The sequence below is a fragment of the Rattus norvegicus genome, chromosome 6 (assembly GCF_021556685.1).
Source record: "Rattus norvegicus strain SHRSP/BbbUtx chromosome 6, alternate assembly SHRSP_T2T, whole genome shotgun sequence".
NCBI classification, from domain to species: Eukaryota; Metazoa; Chordata; class Mammalia; order Rodentia; family Muridae; genus Rattus; species Rattus norvegicus.
In genome coordinates this window covers 26601754-26618739 of record NC_141539.1, presented here as the reverse complement: position 1 = coordinate 26618739, position 16986 = coordinate 26601754, and the positions used below count along the sequence as shown (strand labels likewise).

At 41.3% G+C, this 16986-nt stretch overlaps 1 protein-coding gene and 1 long non-coding RNA gene across 12 annotated transcripts in view; one reads left to right on the top strand and one right to left on the bottom strand.

Annotated features, from left to right (window-relative positions):
* Ltbp1 (latent transforming growth factor beta binding protein 1) overlaps positions 1 to 16986 on the top strand; it is a 395618-nt gene that overhangs the window by 82633 nt on the left and 295999 nt on the right.
* Positions 1451 to 16676, bottom strand: LOC148005091 (uncharacterized). Its single transcript, XR_015622814.1, has 3 exons — positions 16599 to 16676; positions 16204 to 16341; positions 1451 to 3551 (listed from the first exon to the last, which is right to left on the bottom strand). It is a non-coding gene; the product is annotated as an uncharacterized LOC148005091 (long non-coding RNA).

The following is a 16986-nucleotide window of genomic DNA, read 5'->3' as shown; positions in this document are numbered from 1 at the left end:
CTCTGGCTCTGGACTCAAACTCACCAACCAGAGTCAAAACCAGATTTAACTCCCTTCCCTGTGACTCTTCTATCCATCCTCAAACCATTCTGGGTAGCAGGTTCTCATGCTCTGTAGGAAGAACAAAGTATTTTATTTTGGCCTTATCAGATGTCCATTGAGCTTTGATTTTTGACATTTCTTGATCTTTGGCTGTATAGTTTTTGGTTTTAAAGAATTCATGTTATCTCTGCCCCTTCCTACATATACCTCCAAGTGTTCTCATGTTAGGCCAAAAGTGGTCCACTCACCTGTTCTCTTCCTCCCTCAGCTGGCAGAGCCCTGGTTTACATCTTTCATGATGTCTTTTCTAAGAACTGGGAATGAGCCCCTCACCCCTGTCTTATACTTCTATAATAACCCACCTACTGTGCGCTTCTCGTCTTACTAGTTAGTACTTGAAATAGTTAAATATAAGCTAACCATAAAAGTATGAAACAGAGATTGCATATTTATTTTGAGACATTTTTCCCTAAGTAATGGACTTTTTGTTTCAGGTGCGGCATGTATTTGTTTAGTTAACTGTTAAGGTCTAAAGTTGCCCGGAAGGTTTTTATGATTTGCTCTGTAGGTGACTCAACCCGGGTGACCTCTACATGATAGAAGTCACAGTATTGCTTCAGAACTGGAAACTCTAGAGCTAGTGAAAAAGTTCTGTTTCTTAAAATTAAAAAAAATAAAGTCCACATGTATTCATGTCCAAATATATTTAGGGTATTCATAAAAAATAAAGAGATGATCAAGCTTTCAGCTATATATCCTCTGCATTGAAATCTTTCATCCTGGAAGAAGCCTCATTAAGACTCAGGAAGAAAATGAAACTTAACAAGATTCAGGAATTAAGCACAGTTTACAAGTCTCAGGAAGTTCCTGCAGTTTAGGAGATTCACAAGACCCCTCTGCATGGTTATATAAGCAGTAACAGTTGCTAGGGAGAAAGTAGCGAAATTATTTGCAGGTGTAAGTTATCCTCATGCTGGTCAGACTTCAGTGATGTGGTTGTCTTTGAGCCATCCACACTCCTTTAATAAACTCTCTGGTTCATTAAGCTAGACTAGGAGGGAATTGTTTCTTTGGTGTTTTGTTAGTTCCTTGTTTGGGGTGGAAAGGTATTTGTTCATGCTTCCCAAGGGAAAGTCTCACAGCAAAGCTCTGTTAGGAAGTCTTTGACAAAAACAAGCAAACAACAAAACAAAACATAACACCAAAAACAAAATGGGAGGATTTTCAATCTCACATATCTCATTATTTCATATATACCAGGTACTATGCTAACAACTAGTATAAATATTCTTTCATTTCAGTAAATAAGGGGTAGCAGGAATTATTTTTCTTTGCTTCACATTATTTCTAGAGAAATTTAAACAAGTAAATACACTATTTTTAATTTTACAGATTTAATTTTTGTTTTATGTACACAAGTGTTTTGCTTGTATATACATAATTCCATGGCATGTATGCTGGATGTCTGTTGAGGCTGGGAAAGGATATTGGATTCTCTGGAACTGGAGCTGTGGACAGATGCCAGGAGCCGTGTTAGTTCTCGGAACTGAACCTGGGCCCTCTACAGGAATAGAAAGTGCTCATAACTTCTGAGCCATCTCTCTAGCCCCTATAGCTATCTTTTTATAGGACAAAATATATGTGATACTATGTATGCCTTCTAATAAAGTCACATATTTGACATCCTCTGTCAAAGTCTAGTTCTGGTGTTGATGGGGCTGGAACTAATAAGCAAGTGATTCATTGAATCCTTCCCTGTGGGTACCAGGTCCTGTTTCAAATCACAGTTGTAGTATGTGAAGTGTAGCTAGATGCTAGCATTACAAACTAATTACTTCTAGATGCTTTGCTGTGGCCAGTATGGGCAATTAGGTGAGAGCACCGAAGAGTTTCCTGCTGCATCGGAAACACTGCAGCCGTAGTTCGGGAATTTATAGCCACCACAGAGCTTTGCAGGGAGGGATTGAGTATGTGTGGTGCTCTTTCCAGGAAGAGCTAGCAGCCTCTAAAAACTAAGCGGCTGCCAGTGAGCTGGCTTCTTTTTGTATGGGGACACTGCCTCTAGTGTTGAGGAAAGTAATTCACACTAGGAAATAGTCCAAGATTCTGATGCTCTCTTGAAAGCGAGTTGGTTTCTTGCTGTCTGCTGTATAGGAGATCCCAGATGAACAACATTCTTCAAATAGCTTTGGCTCTATTCTGCACTCAGGCAGGCCCGGAATGGTGTGCCTCAAAGGCCTCAGGAGTTATCAATGCAGTGTCGTAAACCTGCTTTCCACAGGTCTTCCCAGGGACTGCTGGCCTATTCCTTAGTCCAGAGCTCTGAAGGGCACATATGCGTATGGTTTGTATAATAGCTGTCCTTGGTGGCTTGCAGCTCACAGGGCATCTTCTTCTCAGATGGTGTTTTTCTTCCTTTCTTCTTCTGGATTGTTTTTGAGGTCCTGCCGTTGTGGACTCACATATGTATAGAGTTAGAATCTGACAGACAATACTTGATAGCTGGCTGCTTTGTATTTTTGTGCTAAAATTAATCTACATCTCAGATTGTCTTAGCACCAGTGAAAATAGAAATGGATCCTGGATCCACCAAGAGCCTTTGAAAACACTAGTGAGTGTTAGTGTAATTAAAGTTGTTGGAAGTTTAACTGTGTAAGGCTAATACTTAGCACAATGGTGGGATATTGAGTGGGTTTTTTTTTCCTGCCTTTTGGGTCAGCTGGACGGCTACTGAGGGTTTCATTATGTGAATGCATTTAAAGTAAACTATTTATAAACCTCCTTAATGCAGTTGTGCTTTAATGTTTGGATGCTAGAGTCTGCATGGATCCCAGAATGGATTTGGTATTCCATATCATGTTGGAATGATGACAGGCTATGGGAGCATAAGACAATGCTGGCACATTTTCAAAGACATTCCTCCCCGGTCTGGGTACTGTAATAAACACAACTGCAGTTCGCTCAATTCATTATACACACAATGTGTGCAACAGTTTGGAAGTGTCTTTTTTTTTTTAAATTCCTTTTATTTTCTTTCCCCCCTCCTCCTCCTCCTCTTCCTCCTCCTCCTCCTCCTCCTACTCCTCTTCCTCCTCCTCCTCCTCCACTACCTCCTCTGGTTTTAGAGGATTATGTAGAGAACTAGGAATAGCATCTATCTGGTAAAAACAGAAGTTAGGTTTGACCTTTTCTTTAAAAAGAAAAAAAAATATCAGCTGGATAATTCAGTGTGAACGTCCCGCAGCAGTCTGCTTACAAAGGGGCTTGCGTTAGGAAGTGTGGGTGCAAGTTGCTTGTGCAAGATTTCGCTATCGGGCAGCAGGTGGCAAGCTTTGCTTTTCAGTGTTCCCCTGTCTTATTTTTTTTATACCACAGGATGCCAAGATTCGAAGAGGGTGGTTTGAGTCCACTAGAATATGTCATTTCTTGGCCTCGCAGCCTTGAACCGCCTCCTTTCTCACTGTCAGTAATCGCCTTTCTTTGGATACCATTGCTGACCTTCAGTTCCCCTGTTGCAGATGGATAGGAATTAATTCATATGAGCAAGGCTTTATTCTCTTGATTTTAGCAACATGTTCCTAATAGAGAGAGTAAATTAGAAACAAGTGAGTTTAAGGCAGGCCCCATGCGATTTATATGGATTTGGTTGTGCCATTTCATTTAATAATGAATTGTGTGTGTGTGACACACACACACACACACACACACACACACACACACATTTCTAACTAGCTAAGTGCCTCACTGTGGAGGTGAGAGGGAAGGGTATCTGAAGTGCGTTCTAGGAAAGTATTTGAAAACAGAGAAGAAAAATGCACTCCGAGACCAGAATGGCAAATGGGTTTCCTGGTGTGCATACTCAGAATTTGAACGATTGGAGCTGAGCTGGGGGCTTTGCATGTGCTCTTCAGTCTCTTGGCCACTGATCTACACCCTGTGCTTTAGGATTGGAATTTGAAGTCTAGAAAAGAATTCACACTTGGAGAGAACCACGAAGAGGCAGACACTGAATCCTTCTCTAGTTTATTCGTTTGTACTTTTCAATAGTACGTGTCACGTTTTAGATATTTTAATGTGATGTAAAGAATGGAAAATAATGAAAAAAACAAAAAACAAAAAACAAAAAGAAACCCCAAACCTTGATCACTGTGAGCGTTTGAGTCCCCTAGTGGTCAGCATCGGCTCGGTGCTCAATTATCTTTCCTGGCCCGTTTGTTAGGACAGAGTACACACAGGGTTTATTTTTGCATCCATTTGTTCTGTATATGTTCTTGCTTTTTTAATGTTAAGGCTCTGCATTTTAACTTTTCTTGCTCAAACACACGCTACCTGTAAGCAGATACGTAGTGTATACAGAGAGTATAAACACCACGCTCTCGGACCTACTTCCTACCTGAGACCCTTAGTGCCGGTCATCTCCTTAGAGGCATACTGTGTGACCCTTCATGACCTCCTTATCCTGATCTTTCCCGGGAAGGAATTCCTGCCAATCATTACCTACTGCACAGATATTTAGGTATTCTAGAACATGGTTCTACAGGGTTTTGCATTCGGCTTTTAACCAAGTAAAATCCTGTTCTTCATGCAGACGACGTTCAGGTTCCCATTGGTTTGCCTGCTTCCCAATCACATGTGTAGGAGAGGGCTATCATTATTTCTGTGAAGAATAGCTGGGTTGTTTCCAGCGTCTGGCCGTTTACTGTGTGGTTATGGAGAACATTTTTACACAAATCTTGCATTGCACATTGTTTTTACAAAAGGTTTTTTTTTTTTTTTTTTTTTTTTACTGAAATAGGGATCAAAATGTTGTAGCAATTTTTAATCCCGGCCCCGGGGTTTCTACCCTAGCTTTGACCCACACTACCTTTACATTTACAATTAGCCTTAATCAGCACAGGAGCTAGGCGGATACCTATCCTCTTTGCTATTAGAACCTATTTTCAATCAATAAACTCGAGTTACTACTGTGTTACGCTGTTCTTAGCTCCAATTGGCCAGTCCTCAGGGACACATTTTTATGGCTCACCCAATCCATAGCAGCTTCTCCTCCTACTCTATCTCCTCCTCCTACTGCTACTTTACCTCCAACCCTATGCATGGGAAACCTAAACCCCACCCATGTCTCTTCTGTCCAGCTATTGGCTGTTGGCATCTTTATTTACCAATCAGAATTAACTTGGGGGCAGGGTCACAGGTCTCCGTGCAGACGCCACGTCTTGCTCCCACTCCACACTTAGCGTTACAATAGACAGCAAGCCCAAACCTCAACAAAATGTTTCCCCTGTGTTAAGGATCAGTTTGGTTTCACTTACCTTGTGTTTTAGACACTGATACTCCCAATGCGATGCCCTTCTTGTAGCGCTTTCTTAGCAACCATATGGCGGCAAAGTTCTTTGACTATGGTAGTGGAATTAACCATATCGTCTTTATAAGTAATAGTTTTTCTCATGTTTCTATGAAACCTTTTCTTTCATACTTGCTTTAATGCATGGGAACTGAATTTTGAGTGCGACAGACCTTTCATGTCCATGTGGGTTATCTCAGCACTGTTTAGTGAATGATGACCCCCCCTCCTGCAGCCCACATGTCTTCTACTCTTTATAATGCTCACATTTCTGCATGATTGAGTCTGTTACTGGTCCTTCATCCCGATGTGCTGTTTTTTCACTATTCTTGGGTTGCATGATGCTACTCTGTTCTGCAACTGTGTATACAGCAAGTCTTGGTAGGAAAGTCTTTGCTTGGGGTTCTTCTTTGGCAGTCTTTCTTAGAGAAAACTTAGTAGTAATTTTGATTGGGATTGAATTGAAATCTCTCTTCCTTTCTTCCTTCCTTCCTTCCTTCCTTCCTTCCTTCCTCCCTCCCTTCCTCCCTCCTGCCCTCCTTCCCTCTCTCCTTCCCTTCCTCCCTCTCCCTCTCTCTCTCTGTGTATAGCGTTGAAGAAAGTATACATAATTTGATATTGACTCCTGTTAATTAATGCACATTCTCTCTGCATTTATTTAGGTTTTCTTTAGCATATTTCAGTATATTGAAATAATTTCTTCATAAAGGACTTACATACCCATTGTGAGAGCATTTCCTGGCTGCAGTAAAAAAAAAAAAAGGTGTCTTTCCTAAGATGTCATTTTCAAACATTCTTTCTAGGGGAAAACAAGGTCTTATCTTTTCCTTGGGTTGAAGTTTTGCCGAGTTCCCTACCTCCAGTGTATTGTGTATTCTTCTAGGTTTCCACTCTTGGCTTTTATCACTGAGTGTCCCATCTGCTGGATACTTCAGCAGACCACCACCCTTTATCAAGTTAAGGAGAGACCCTTCTAGTGTGAACCTGCTGAGTGTCTATTACAGATGTTGAATTTGGCAACTTGACAGGCTGCTTTGATCATATTGTTTCGTTTTGCCTTTGATGTGGTGAACTATATTAGTAGATTCGCTAGTGCTGGAACAGTCATGTATTCCTATCATAAAGTTCCCTTGGCCCTCATAGCTTTTCTTGTCTCTCGCCGACTCAGTCTGGCTTGTATGCATGAGGGAGACTTGTATATAATTTTCTTTTCTCATGCCGGTCAGTTTTTTTAAAAATTAAAACATTAGGGGATGGAGAGATAGCTCAATTGTTAATGCTTGCTGTTCATGCACAGGTTTTGGATTCAGTTCATGACAGTCGCATGGTGGTTTACAATTGCCTGTGTTCTAGGGGATCTGATACCCTCCTCTGGCCTCCATGGGCACCTGACACACATGTGGTGCACATATAAACATGTATTCAAACACTCATACACAGGAAAATAAATGTTTTGAAACATAGTGTCTCCCTAGAAGCATTGGTTGGTCTGATACTCACTGGGTAGCCCAAGGTAGATTTGAACTTGTAGCAATTCTCTCAGCCTTCTAAGTGCTCTGTCTCATCCTATTTTGACATGATTTTGGTATTAATATTGGCTTACCAGGATAAACTGTGGAATTTTTTTTCATTAAAATTTTTTTTGTGTGTGTATGTTTGATATTCAGTATTTTGTAGAACTTGCTTGTAAACCAGGTGTTTCTGTTTAATTGTATTTTTATTTGAAGATTCGTGTTTAAAACTCATTTCACTTCCTTGCCCTCTCCTGTTCTGTCCCTCTCTGGTCCTCTGCTCCCCTCCATTGTGGTAGATTATGTATTTCCACCCCTCATTTCTTTCCTTCTTCAAACTGAACTATAGGTTTTGTTCCCTTAACTGATAGCTTCAAGGTTTTTGCCATATGTTATCTAAACTAGCGGAGGCAGAGGAATTCAGTATTTTTGCTGGAGATCTAACAGAAGATCCTAGGACACTGGATTGTGGTGGTGCCCCTAGAGGCTGTGCTGTTCCTTTTCAACAGTCCAAAGAATGAGACTTACATGTAGGCACTCCGCCGCCGCTGGGTGTAATCTGCTCACTTAGATTTCTCCTCATGTTCTTTCCGTCCACTCTTCTCGATTGCATTTTAGACATTCTTTCTGGGGCAGTTTGTCTGAAAGCACCTCTTTTCGAAATTCCTGTGGTAAGGGGCTTTCAAATACGGTTTATTCAACTTTTCAGGGTGTGCAATTGGAGCTCGACCACCATCATTTTCAAAAACATGTTTCAAAGTTGTACCCTCTTGTCCTTTCTTTTGCTCTTTCATTGCCAAGTAAACTTGCTTCCTTGTTCCTCCCGTGATAAGAAGCAGCGGACAGTCAAATTGTCCCTATGGGGTAACGTGCTTTCTGTCTGGCAAGGAGACATCCATCTTGGTTGAGCTTTGGCGGGACTGGACAAGAGATTTTCTAGGCAGTCTGCTTTTGGAAATGACTTCTTACTTCTCTTTACTTGAAAGGCAGTTAGACAACAGCTAGGGCTTCTCGCCTGTTCTCACTATTATTATGAGATGTGGTCTCAGGTAACCCTGGCTGGCCTTGAACATCCTATGGAGCTGAGGAGAGCTTGTATTTCTCGTTCTCTTGTTGTCACTCTCCCTGGACTGGGACCTGCCACCACACTCGGTTCATGTGGTTCTGAGATTGAACCCGGGCCTTGGTACATCTTAGACAAGTCCAGTACAGCTGCGCTATAGCCCAGCCCTCTCAATGGATGTTTTTAAATCTCTCTCATCCTTCTTCCATTTCCCCGTCTGCTACATTCTGAGCATTTCTAGTTTCCTAATTCTCTACTTAAATCTCCCTGCTGCCGTACCTTGAGGGTACCCACGACAAGTAGTACTTGTGTTTTTTATCTGTTTGATTCTTTTCCAGCTCTTATTTTATGATAGTCTTTTAGGTGTTATGGTAACAATTAATGTCAAATGTGAGTTTCTACCCCGCTTACGTCATTCAGTTCCTAGACAAAAGACACAACCCTTTTATATTTATGATAAGCCTTAAAGCACCAGAGCTGGGTAGATCTCTACCTTCTAAGCTATTAGTGTCTATATCCCTATCAATAACCCCGAGTTATAACTTGCCCTATTCCATTTGGGCTGCTCTTAACTCTAATTGGCCAGCCCTTATGGTCATGTTTTCATGACTCACCTATCCCATGGTGTCTTCTCCTCTCTCCCTTCTTTCTCTTTCCCGTCGTGGTCCTCCTCGGCCCCCCAAGCTCAGGAACCAAAACCCCACCTGCCTCTCTTTTGCCCAGCTATAGGCTGTCAGCATCTCTATTCAACCAGTAGTTTTAAATTAAGGAGCAAAGTCGGTTAGCATTGCAGGGTGTATGGAGGGATTCTCTCATCCCTGAGGGCAATCAGACCTTGGAGGCCAGTATTGAGCATCACAATATATAGCAACAGGCCAAATCTCAACAATCAGAAGCTGTGCATTCAGTATCTACTTAAGCATACTCGAAAGATACCTCTGTAACCTACAATAGTCGTCTAACCTGCAGATGTCGTCTGATTGACCGTGCTATGCTGTTTGACTTTTCTGTTAATGCTGGCCTGTTTCTTATTTATTTTGTGCTTTGATTACAGTTGTTTATTGAACTCTCAACTCTAGAACTCCCAATATCTAGGAGTTAAATTCCACATTTATTCCTTCCACAGTGAGCTTCTAGGCTGGGTGATGCTGTGTTCCGAGGATCTGTGTTTGGTGCAGAGCAGACTGGTGAATTGCTTTCTTTCTTCACTCAGGTGACTTTAGTTGGGGGTAGTCAGGAGTTTCACTTGAGCGTTTGTTTGTTATATTGACTTAGATCCTAAACAGAAATGGTACAGCACCCAGACTCTCTTGATCTGGGCGATGCATTTTTTTCTTGGTCACTTGTTGAGAATCTCGTGTGGCGGTCTTCCATAGACTACGTTGCCATTGTCCCAGTGGCTCAGGTAGCATACTATAACCCTCAGCCTCAGAGTCCAGAGGCAGATGGGCCTCAGGGAGAATTATTTCACTGCTGCTGGCTGCCACTGCATTCTCTGGCTGCACTCAGCCTACCATGACTCTCTTGCCAGCTCCGTTGTATTTTAATATTACATACAGCCTTGGATGTTTTATCCTGGCAATGGTTCTTTGAACACTGAATCATCTGTCATAGTTAGAGAGCATGATTATTATGAAGAGTTTTATTTCTGATGAATAGGAGATGTTTGAAAGATGGACCATAAAGTTTCTTATGCTGCATGGAATTCATATCATGGTTAAATAACTCTAGACTGGCTCTTTGGAGTGGCTCAGACATCCTTTTTCTTGTCTCTTATAATGTTAGGAGCCTTTTGAAAATGTTTTGGGGGAGGGGCTGTTCAACCAAGTGTCAAAGAGTCTAGGACATCCTTGGAGTCCTCTGGAGAAACTTGTCTTCTGTCTGTCCTTTAGCACCCCACCGGGGGTCATTTTCTGCATTGTCTTTTGTTCCCAGCCTGGTCATTAGGTCTTGTCAACTGTGTCTTCTGGGAAGTCTCTAGCTCTCCCAAGCATGTGTTTCTAGAGTACCCACCAGTGTGATCTGAGGCTGAATTAGCCTTTGTGTTTTGTAATTGAGCTTTTCTCTGTAGGGGTTCAAGGAGAGAGAGTAGAAGTTCTCTTTGGTTTTGCTCTGGAGGCAAGAAAAGGAAAAACATTCAGCTAATACCTCCACCTCAGTGGTGCTGGATGAGCAAAGACAGGGATGTGCTGCTCTGAAAGGGGAGAGTTGATGTCGACAGAAGACCTGTCTCTCTGTTTTTGTTTAAAATTATGGATACTTGCGAATTTATTATGGCAAATGGAAATAATAATATATCTCCTTGGAGGGTTGTGTACATGTATGTCCATTCATCTGTGCATGCATTCATGTATGTGTGTGTGTGTGTGTGTGTGTGTGTGTGTGTGTGTGTGTGTGTGTGTTGTTGTTGTTGTTGTTGCTGGTGTTGGGCAGGCTCTTGTTGAACCTAGAGTTTATTGATTTGGTAAAACTAGGTGACCAGCAAGCTTCAGAGATTTACCTGTCTCTTCTACTCCAGCCCTGGAATTACAGGCAAATGCATGTTGGTTTTTATTTGGCTTTAGGTATATGAACTCAGGGCCTCATGTTTGTCTGGTAAACTCCTTACCAGTGGAGGGTGTTTCTTTCTTCTTGGGTTGAGCTTCTAAGTTTTAATGTTCTATTTTGGGCTCACCCCTCGTAATGGCCACCTACAACTTGGCAGCCCTCAGAGCATTGCAGGTATATTAGGGCACCAAGTAAACATCATTTGTAACCAAAATTGAAATCAAGTAATCTTGGCTGACCAGTTCTAATCTAAGACTTGTCAAAAATCATTGAGAAATTACATGTTTCTTAATGGGGAGGATGATGATAACATAATCATAGGTAGTTAAGTTGAGGCAGTGAAAGAAATTAAAAAATGTAAAACTCTGTATTATTTCTTTTTTAGAAGTCTGAGTTGGAATTTGATAACCATTGGTTTTAGGTCATGATGATGATAGGTTTGGAGAGCAAGTCTTAGTCCAAAGTTAAGGTTTTAGATGATGAAGGTTTAGTTTTGTGAATGATTTAGATTGAGACCAAAAACAAGACAAGAAGGGAGAGCAGGTGTAGAGAACATGTGGGTGGGGGAAAGTTAAGGAGACACCAAATGACAGGGAACTCATAGGGCAGGATTTTGGGGCCTGAGAGTGGTTAATAAAGTCTGGTTGAGCAGGGACCCATAGGCATCCTGTCTCCTGGAACAGCACAAGCTAAAGTTATTCAAAGGACCATTTGTAATGCAATGTGATTTAAATAAATAGGGATAGAACTTTGTTCCCTATGCATCCTTGAAGTGATCCAAGGGCTCCAGACTGTGGTAAATGTGTTTAACTTTCTAAGATGATGCTTAGCTGTTTCCCAGAATGACTGTGCAATGTCGTGTTCTCAACAGAGTTCTCAACAGAATACTCCAGCTGCTCCACATCCTTGTCAGCACTTAGTATTGTCCGTTTTTAATTTAGGCCACTCTAATTGCTGTGTAAGTTGTAGCTCATTGTGGCATCAATTTGAATTTTTCTAATCAGTCATTCTAGATGCTTGCTTGGCATCTGTATGTTTCCTTTGCTGTTGTATTTATTTTTTCTGTGTGTTTAATTGGGCTGCTTACTTTCTTTTTTTGTTAATATGACTGACTCTTCTCCTCACCCAGCAGTTGAAGAAAGGCTTTTGTTAGGGTTGTGGAAACACATACAGAGAAAGACCTTCCACAAAGCAGAAGGAGACTCAGGATGCTGAATCCTAGCTTTTCTTTGAGGGCTGGACATTATACAAGTCTTTGAAGGGTCTTCCTTCCCTAATCTAGTGTTGGTCAGTTTTACAAAAGACAGGACAGTTGACTGCCTTGAAATTGTTATGTAAACATGTTCTGGTCTGGCCTTGAGCTTGTTGAAGACTTTCCCCCTCCTTAAATATGCCTTTTAACTTAACTTCCAGTTCAGAAATTTGTTAATTGTGTTTTTAGTGCATTTGACAGTTGACAAAGTGATGTGAAGGAGTTGATCTAAAAGTGGTTGCCATGGAAACTAGGTTGGTACCAACTGGGATGTGAACAGTGGGGCCCAGGCTTTGTGTGTGTGTTTGCCTGAAGTGAAGTGCAAGGATAACATAGGATTTAGACAGGGAAGATAAACAAGAACCAGAAAGCACAGCAGGGGTTTGGACCTTCAAACTCCAAAGGGAACCGGGACTTCTTTAAGTTGTCAGTGGAGGCTGGGCGGATTAGAGATGCTAACAGCCTGCTTTCTATCAATGAGTGAAGCAGTGCACAGCAATAAGGAGAACTGTGGTCAGACTTCAAAGTGTTCTTGCTCCTCATCCTGGAGCTGGATGAGCCATGACAGACTGGCTCTCATCAGTGGGAGAGGAAGTTCCCGGATGAAAAGAGACAAGACAGACAGGACTCTCCACCCCTGGGAGAGACTCTGTAATGCTAGAATGAAATGAACAGGTGTTGGTCATTTTAGGAAAGGTCAGCATGTGTAATTTACACTTAGTGGTTATGTCAATATGCTAGTAAACTCTTTTGTTTGTTTTTGTTTTATTAAGTAGCTGATTATGAAAAATAACTGTTCTGGGAAGGAGGTCTTCGGAAGGCTCCAGGGTGTCCTTCTTTTCTGTCATGTGATTTTTAGGCTATGTGTCATTGGGAAAAACAAGAACATAATCATAGTTCTTGTAAGATTCGAGGCTTTCTGCGCTTCTGACCCCTGGCTCTGTCTGGTTTTGTGTGTAGAGAATAGTTTCATAGTCTCCTCAGTCTCAAGTGGCCTGGAATCCCTAAATGGCTGTGAATCACTGTCTAGGGAGAGTACTTGGTTCACTCCCTGAAGCGATGGGACAGTAACCACCCCCATTCCCAGCTTGAAAGTGCTCTAGCAGGAAGTCCTGTGTCAGTTGCAATCAGGTGTGTGCTAAGTTGTGGAATTGAGCCCAGAGTCTCTTCAGTTTTTGTACAGGAATTTTTATTCTCTTCCTAATCAATACATTTTTTTCACTTAAGAGAAAAACCTTGATAATGTATGTTCCTGATAAAGTTGCTGTAATTGTAAAAAACATGTTGTGGTGTTTAGTAAACCAAAACCAACAGAAGTTACAGGGGTGGCCTCATGTCAATATACGCACAGAGCTATGTTACACATTAGAGAAGATAGAACAGAATAAATGGGATCTGGAAAAGACAGGAACCATATGCCCAGAGCTTGAAGTTCAGGGACTGGGATGGAAGGACAGCATTGCATGCAGGGACACAGGATGGGTAGAAAGGAGAGGAATAACTTTTAGCTGGGATATATAATATAATGACAGATTGGACTAAGCATGTTCTATTTACATGGAATGTTCCTCTTAAGAGAGATGGGCACAAGGCTGAAAATGCACAGAGGTAAGATAATACATTGGGATGATTTATCTGGTAGAGAAAAAGGTGCCATTCTGCAAAGGAAATAACCTGGAGCCTGAGCCCATATTTAAATAACTTAAGCTATGAAGGAGGAGAGAGATAGGAAAGTGTGGTGGAGCAGCCTTACAGAGGGGTGTCGCAAAGAGCGTCAGGGGACCCACTGCCTCACTGACTTCATGCCCTCAGGAGAAATTTATGCTCATTTTTAGGATAAAAATATAAAGGTGCTGAAAAGAAAGACATATGGACCTTGTATGAAATAGAACTGTAAATGCACCCCCTCCAAAAAAAAAGACTTTAGAACGGAAGAGATAGAGTCTGGCAAGATGGCCCAGCAATTAAGAGCACTTGTAGGAGTTACAGAAGACCTGGGTTTGGTTCTTAGCACTCACCTTGGCATCTCACAACTGCCTGTAACTCCAGTTCTAGGGATCCAATGCCCTCTTCTTACATGGTGGGTAACTCTACAGTGTGATGCATACACACACATACAGAAGTGCATGCAAATAAACAATAACAAATAAATTTTTAAAATACAAGGGCTAAGGGTTGGAGAGATGACTTAGTTGACAAGGAGCTGTGGTGAGAACATGAGGATATGAACTTGGGTCCCTAGCACCCATGTAAAAAGTTAGGCATGGCAGTGTGTATCTGAAACCCAGTGCTGGGAAGGCAGAGAGGGATGGATCCCTGGGTAGACCAGATAGCCAATCAAACCAAATTAGCAAATTTCATGTTCAATGAGAGAATTGGTCTCAAAAATAAGATGGAGAATGATTGAATTAGACAGTGGGCCAACAAAAGTGTTGATCTCTGGCTTTCTCATATGTAGGTATGTGTGTTTACACACACACACACACACACACACATGCACGCACATGCACATGCACCCACACCCACACCCAAACATGTACCTATGCATACGCCACAAACACAAAATAAAAATAAGCTATAAGAGATGAATAGGTTAAGAATTTCAGTGCCGTGGGCATGGTTGTGATAGGGAACTATGTTGGAATGGAAGATCCAGATATGTTGTTAAGAGCAAAAGGCTAATCCAGAACTTAGAAGCAATAAAAGAGTTTATGTAGTCTAGTTGGAAATGCCTGGGAATGGGTTTTTAATACAGGAGATGTATGAGCATAGTTGAGCCCATTTCTCTGTGTGTCAGCCAAGACTTGGCCAGAAAAACAGAACCAAGACCACTGCAGGATGCTGTGAGTGCAGCAGATATTCTCTTGGTTTTCCTGGAGGGGAACAATACTTTTGTTTTCTATCAGTAGAGGAAACCTAGTAACCACAGTAGAAGTGATTGTTAGGAGTGCTGAGTAGGCATGTTGTAGACAGTGGTGTTGTCTGAAGCCTAGGGCTCACAGCCAATATGTGTGTAGCCATACTACTGGGATGTAAGAGAAAACAGTGGACATACTACTTATGTTTGTCTAAGCATAGAAATTAAACTTGACCAGTAGTGTGTGGACTGACCCTAGTACCTCATGTGGTTCAAATGCTAGAAGATGCTGCTTTAGCCTCCTCTACAGCACTGAACATGTTCTGTTGGCAGGGAGTGAATATGTCCCGCTGATGGGAACATCTGCCAGTGTTTAGGATTACTGATTACAGGGCTTACAGATGATAGAGTTTTAACTAGCCACCAAGCCTTAGTGCTTAGTAATAAGATAGAGAGCAATCCTGTTGTCCTTCTACTCCCAGATGTCACTGAACCAGATTTCTTTATTGGTTGTTGGATATAAATTGGAAAATTTTTTTCGCAGTAGAAGGTCACTTTTATGTAGCTGTTCCACTGTGTTAGTATATGACTATGAGCAGTCTTTTTGTCCTACAGATATGAAGGGGGTGACATGAACTCTCCTCTTTCAAAGTAGAGGACGTTAACAATGAGTAAGGAAGGGTTATGTCTAACTTCCATGAAGTTGTCTTTGAGTGATGCTGTGAGATAACATTGGGCATGTTAAGTCTTGCATGTGTATGCCTTCTGTTTGTTTCTCTGTGTCTTTGTCAGGTATCCTCTGAACTAGTCTAGGCATTAGGTTAACTAATCGTGTAAGCCAACTTAGGACCAGACTGTTGAATTTCTGTGTCATTGAACTTCTTTATCATGTATATACATGTTGTACATATATATATATGATATACACAGGTATAGATATATACATATACACATATATGTCATAAATATATATATATATGATAAACATGACATGCAATTACATATTTATATATACCATGATATGCATGAGTATCATGTTGAATATGTGTATCATGAATTTGTATAATATCGCATAGTACATCAAGCTCTAAAAAGTAGGGAAGCTCTTTCACTCAGGTTGCAGAGAGTGAGAGACACATTTCCACAGAGAACAAAAAAAAATCAATGAAGCAAATTTATATAAATTTATGGTTTCATCTTTAGCTCAGTCATCTAAAAATCGATTTTATGATTCTTTGTGATATGTAAATATGTTCATAGGATGTAAAAGTAGCAGCTCATGCATAAAATTTGTGATATATTATATATATACATATATATAAATTTATATGCATGTATATGTGTGATTGTAAACTTTTAAAAAGTTTTGAACAAAAGTAGCACATGAACAAGAGCAGCAAGGGGATGTTTGTGTTGAAAACCTTCAGAACCCAGAAACCCTCCTTACAGAATCCTCTGATCTCTGAGGACTCCAGGTACTTTTCTGTTTCCCACATTGGAATGGGACAGCAGTGATGGGAGAGGAGGAAGAGACAGAGCTGTGAGGGGAGGCAGGATCCATGCTCAAAGTGTGGGAACCTCACTCACCTGAGTGTTGCTGGGACACTCTCTGGTATAGCTCTTCCCAAAGGAGGCAGAATTGTGCCCTGCTGGTGAGAATGTGGCAGGCCACAGGGAGGAAGGCAGTACAGAAGTTCTGCAGAGCCTTCTGTGGTGTCTGTGTTCCTGTTGGTCAACAGTTTTGATCATGAGTTTTATTTTCACTGTGGCAATGCTTAACAGCAATAAAACACAAGTCACGAAGGTAATTTTCCATGTTTTAAAATGGCCATTGAAAGAATAAAAAGGAAAATAAGAATAATAAAACTCCAAAATGGCTTGATTTGTTTAATAAATCATATTGAATCCCACACATCCAGAATATCATTAGACCACATATCTTATATAAAGTAAAAATGCAATGTTCAATATTCTTCCCCTACCTTACTAAGTCTTCAAAACCAGGATAGAGTTTTGCCTGCAACAAGCATCCATTTGGACTGGCCGGGTTTCCTGTGCTCGTGCTGACTTGTGCCTGGTGTGCCCTATCTTAGGATAGCTTTGGAATATTCAAGTGGAAACGCTACAACAGAGCTAGACAGGCTAAGGATTGTAATTGGGTTTTCTGGCTATCTGGGTGGCTCCCCACATGGACCCTGGCTATGGGGCGAGGGGTAGAGGAGGAGCAGCCTGGGTTTGAGGCACAAAGTGGTTCACTCCCTGCCAAAGCCACGTTGCTTTGTGAATTTATATTCCATTTAAGATGTGGCTTTAGAAAATGATTCTGAAAAAAATTAATTTAAAGTTAAAAATCTCACCCAGTTCCTTTTT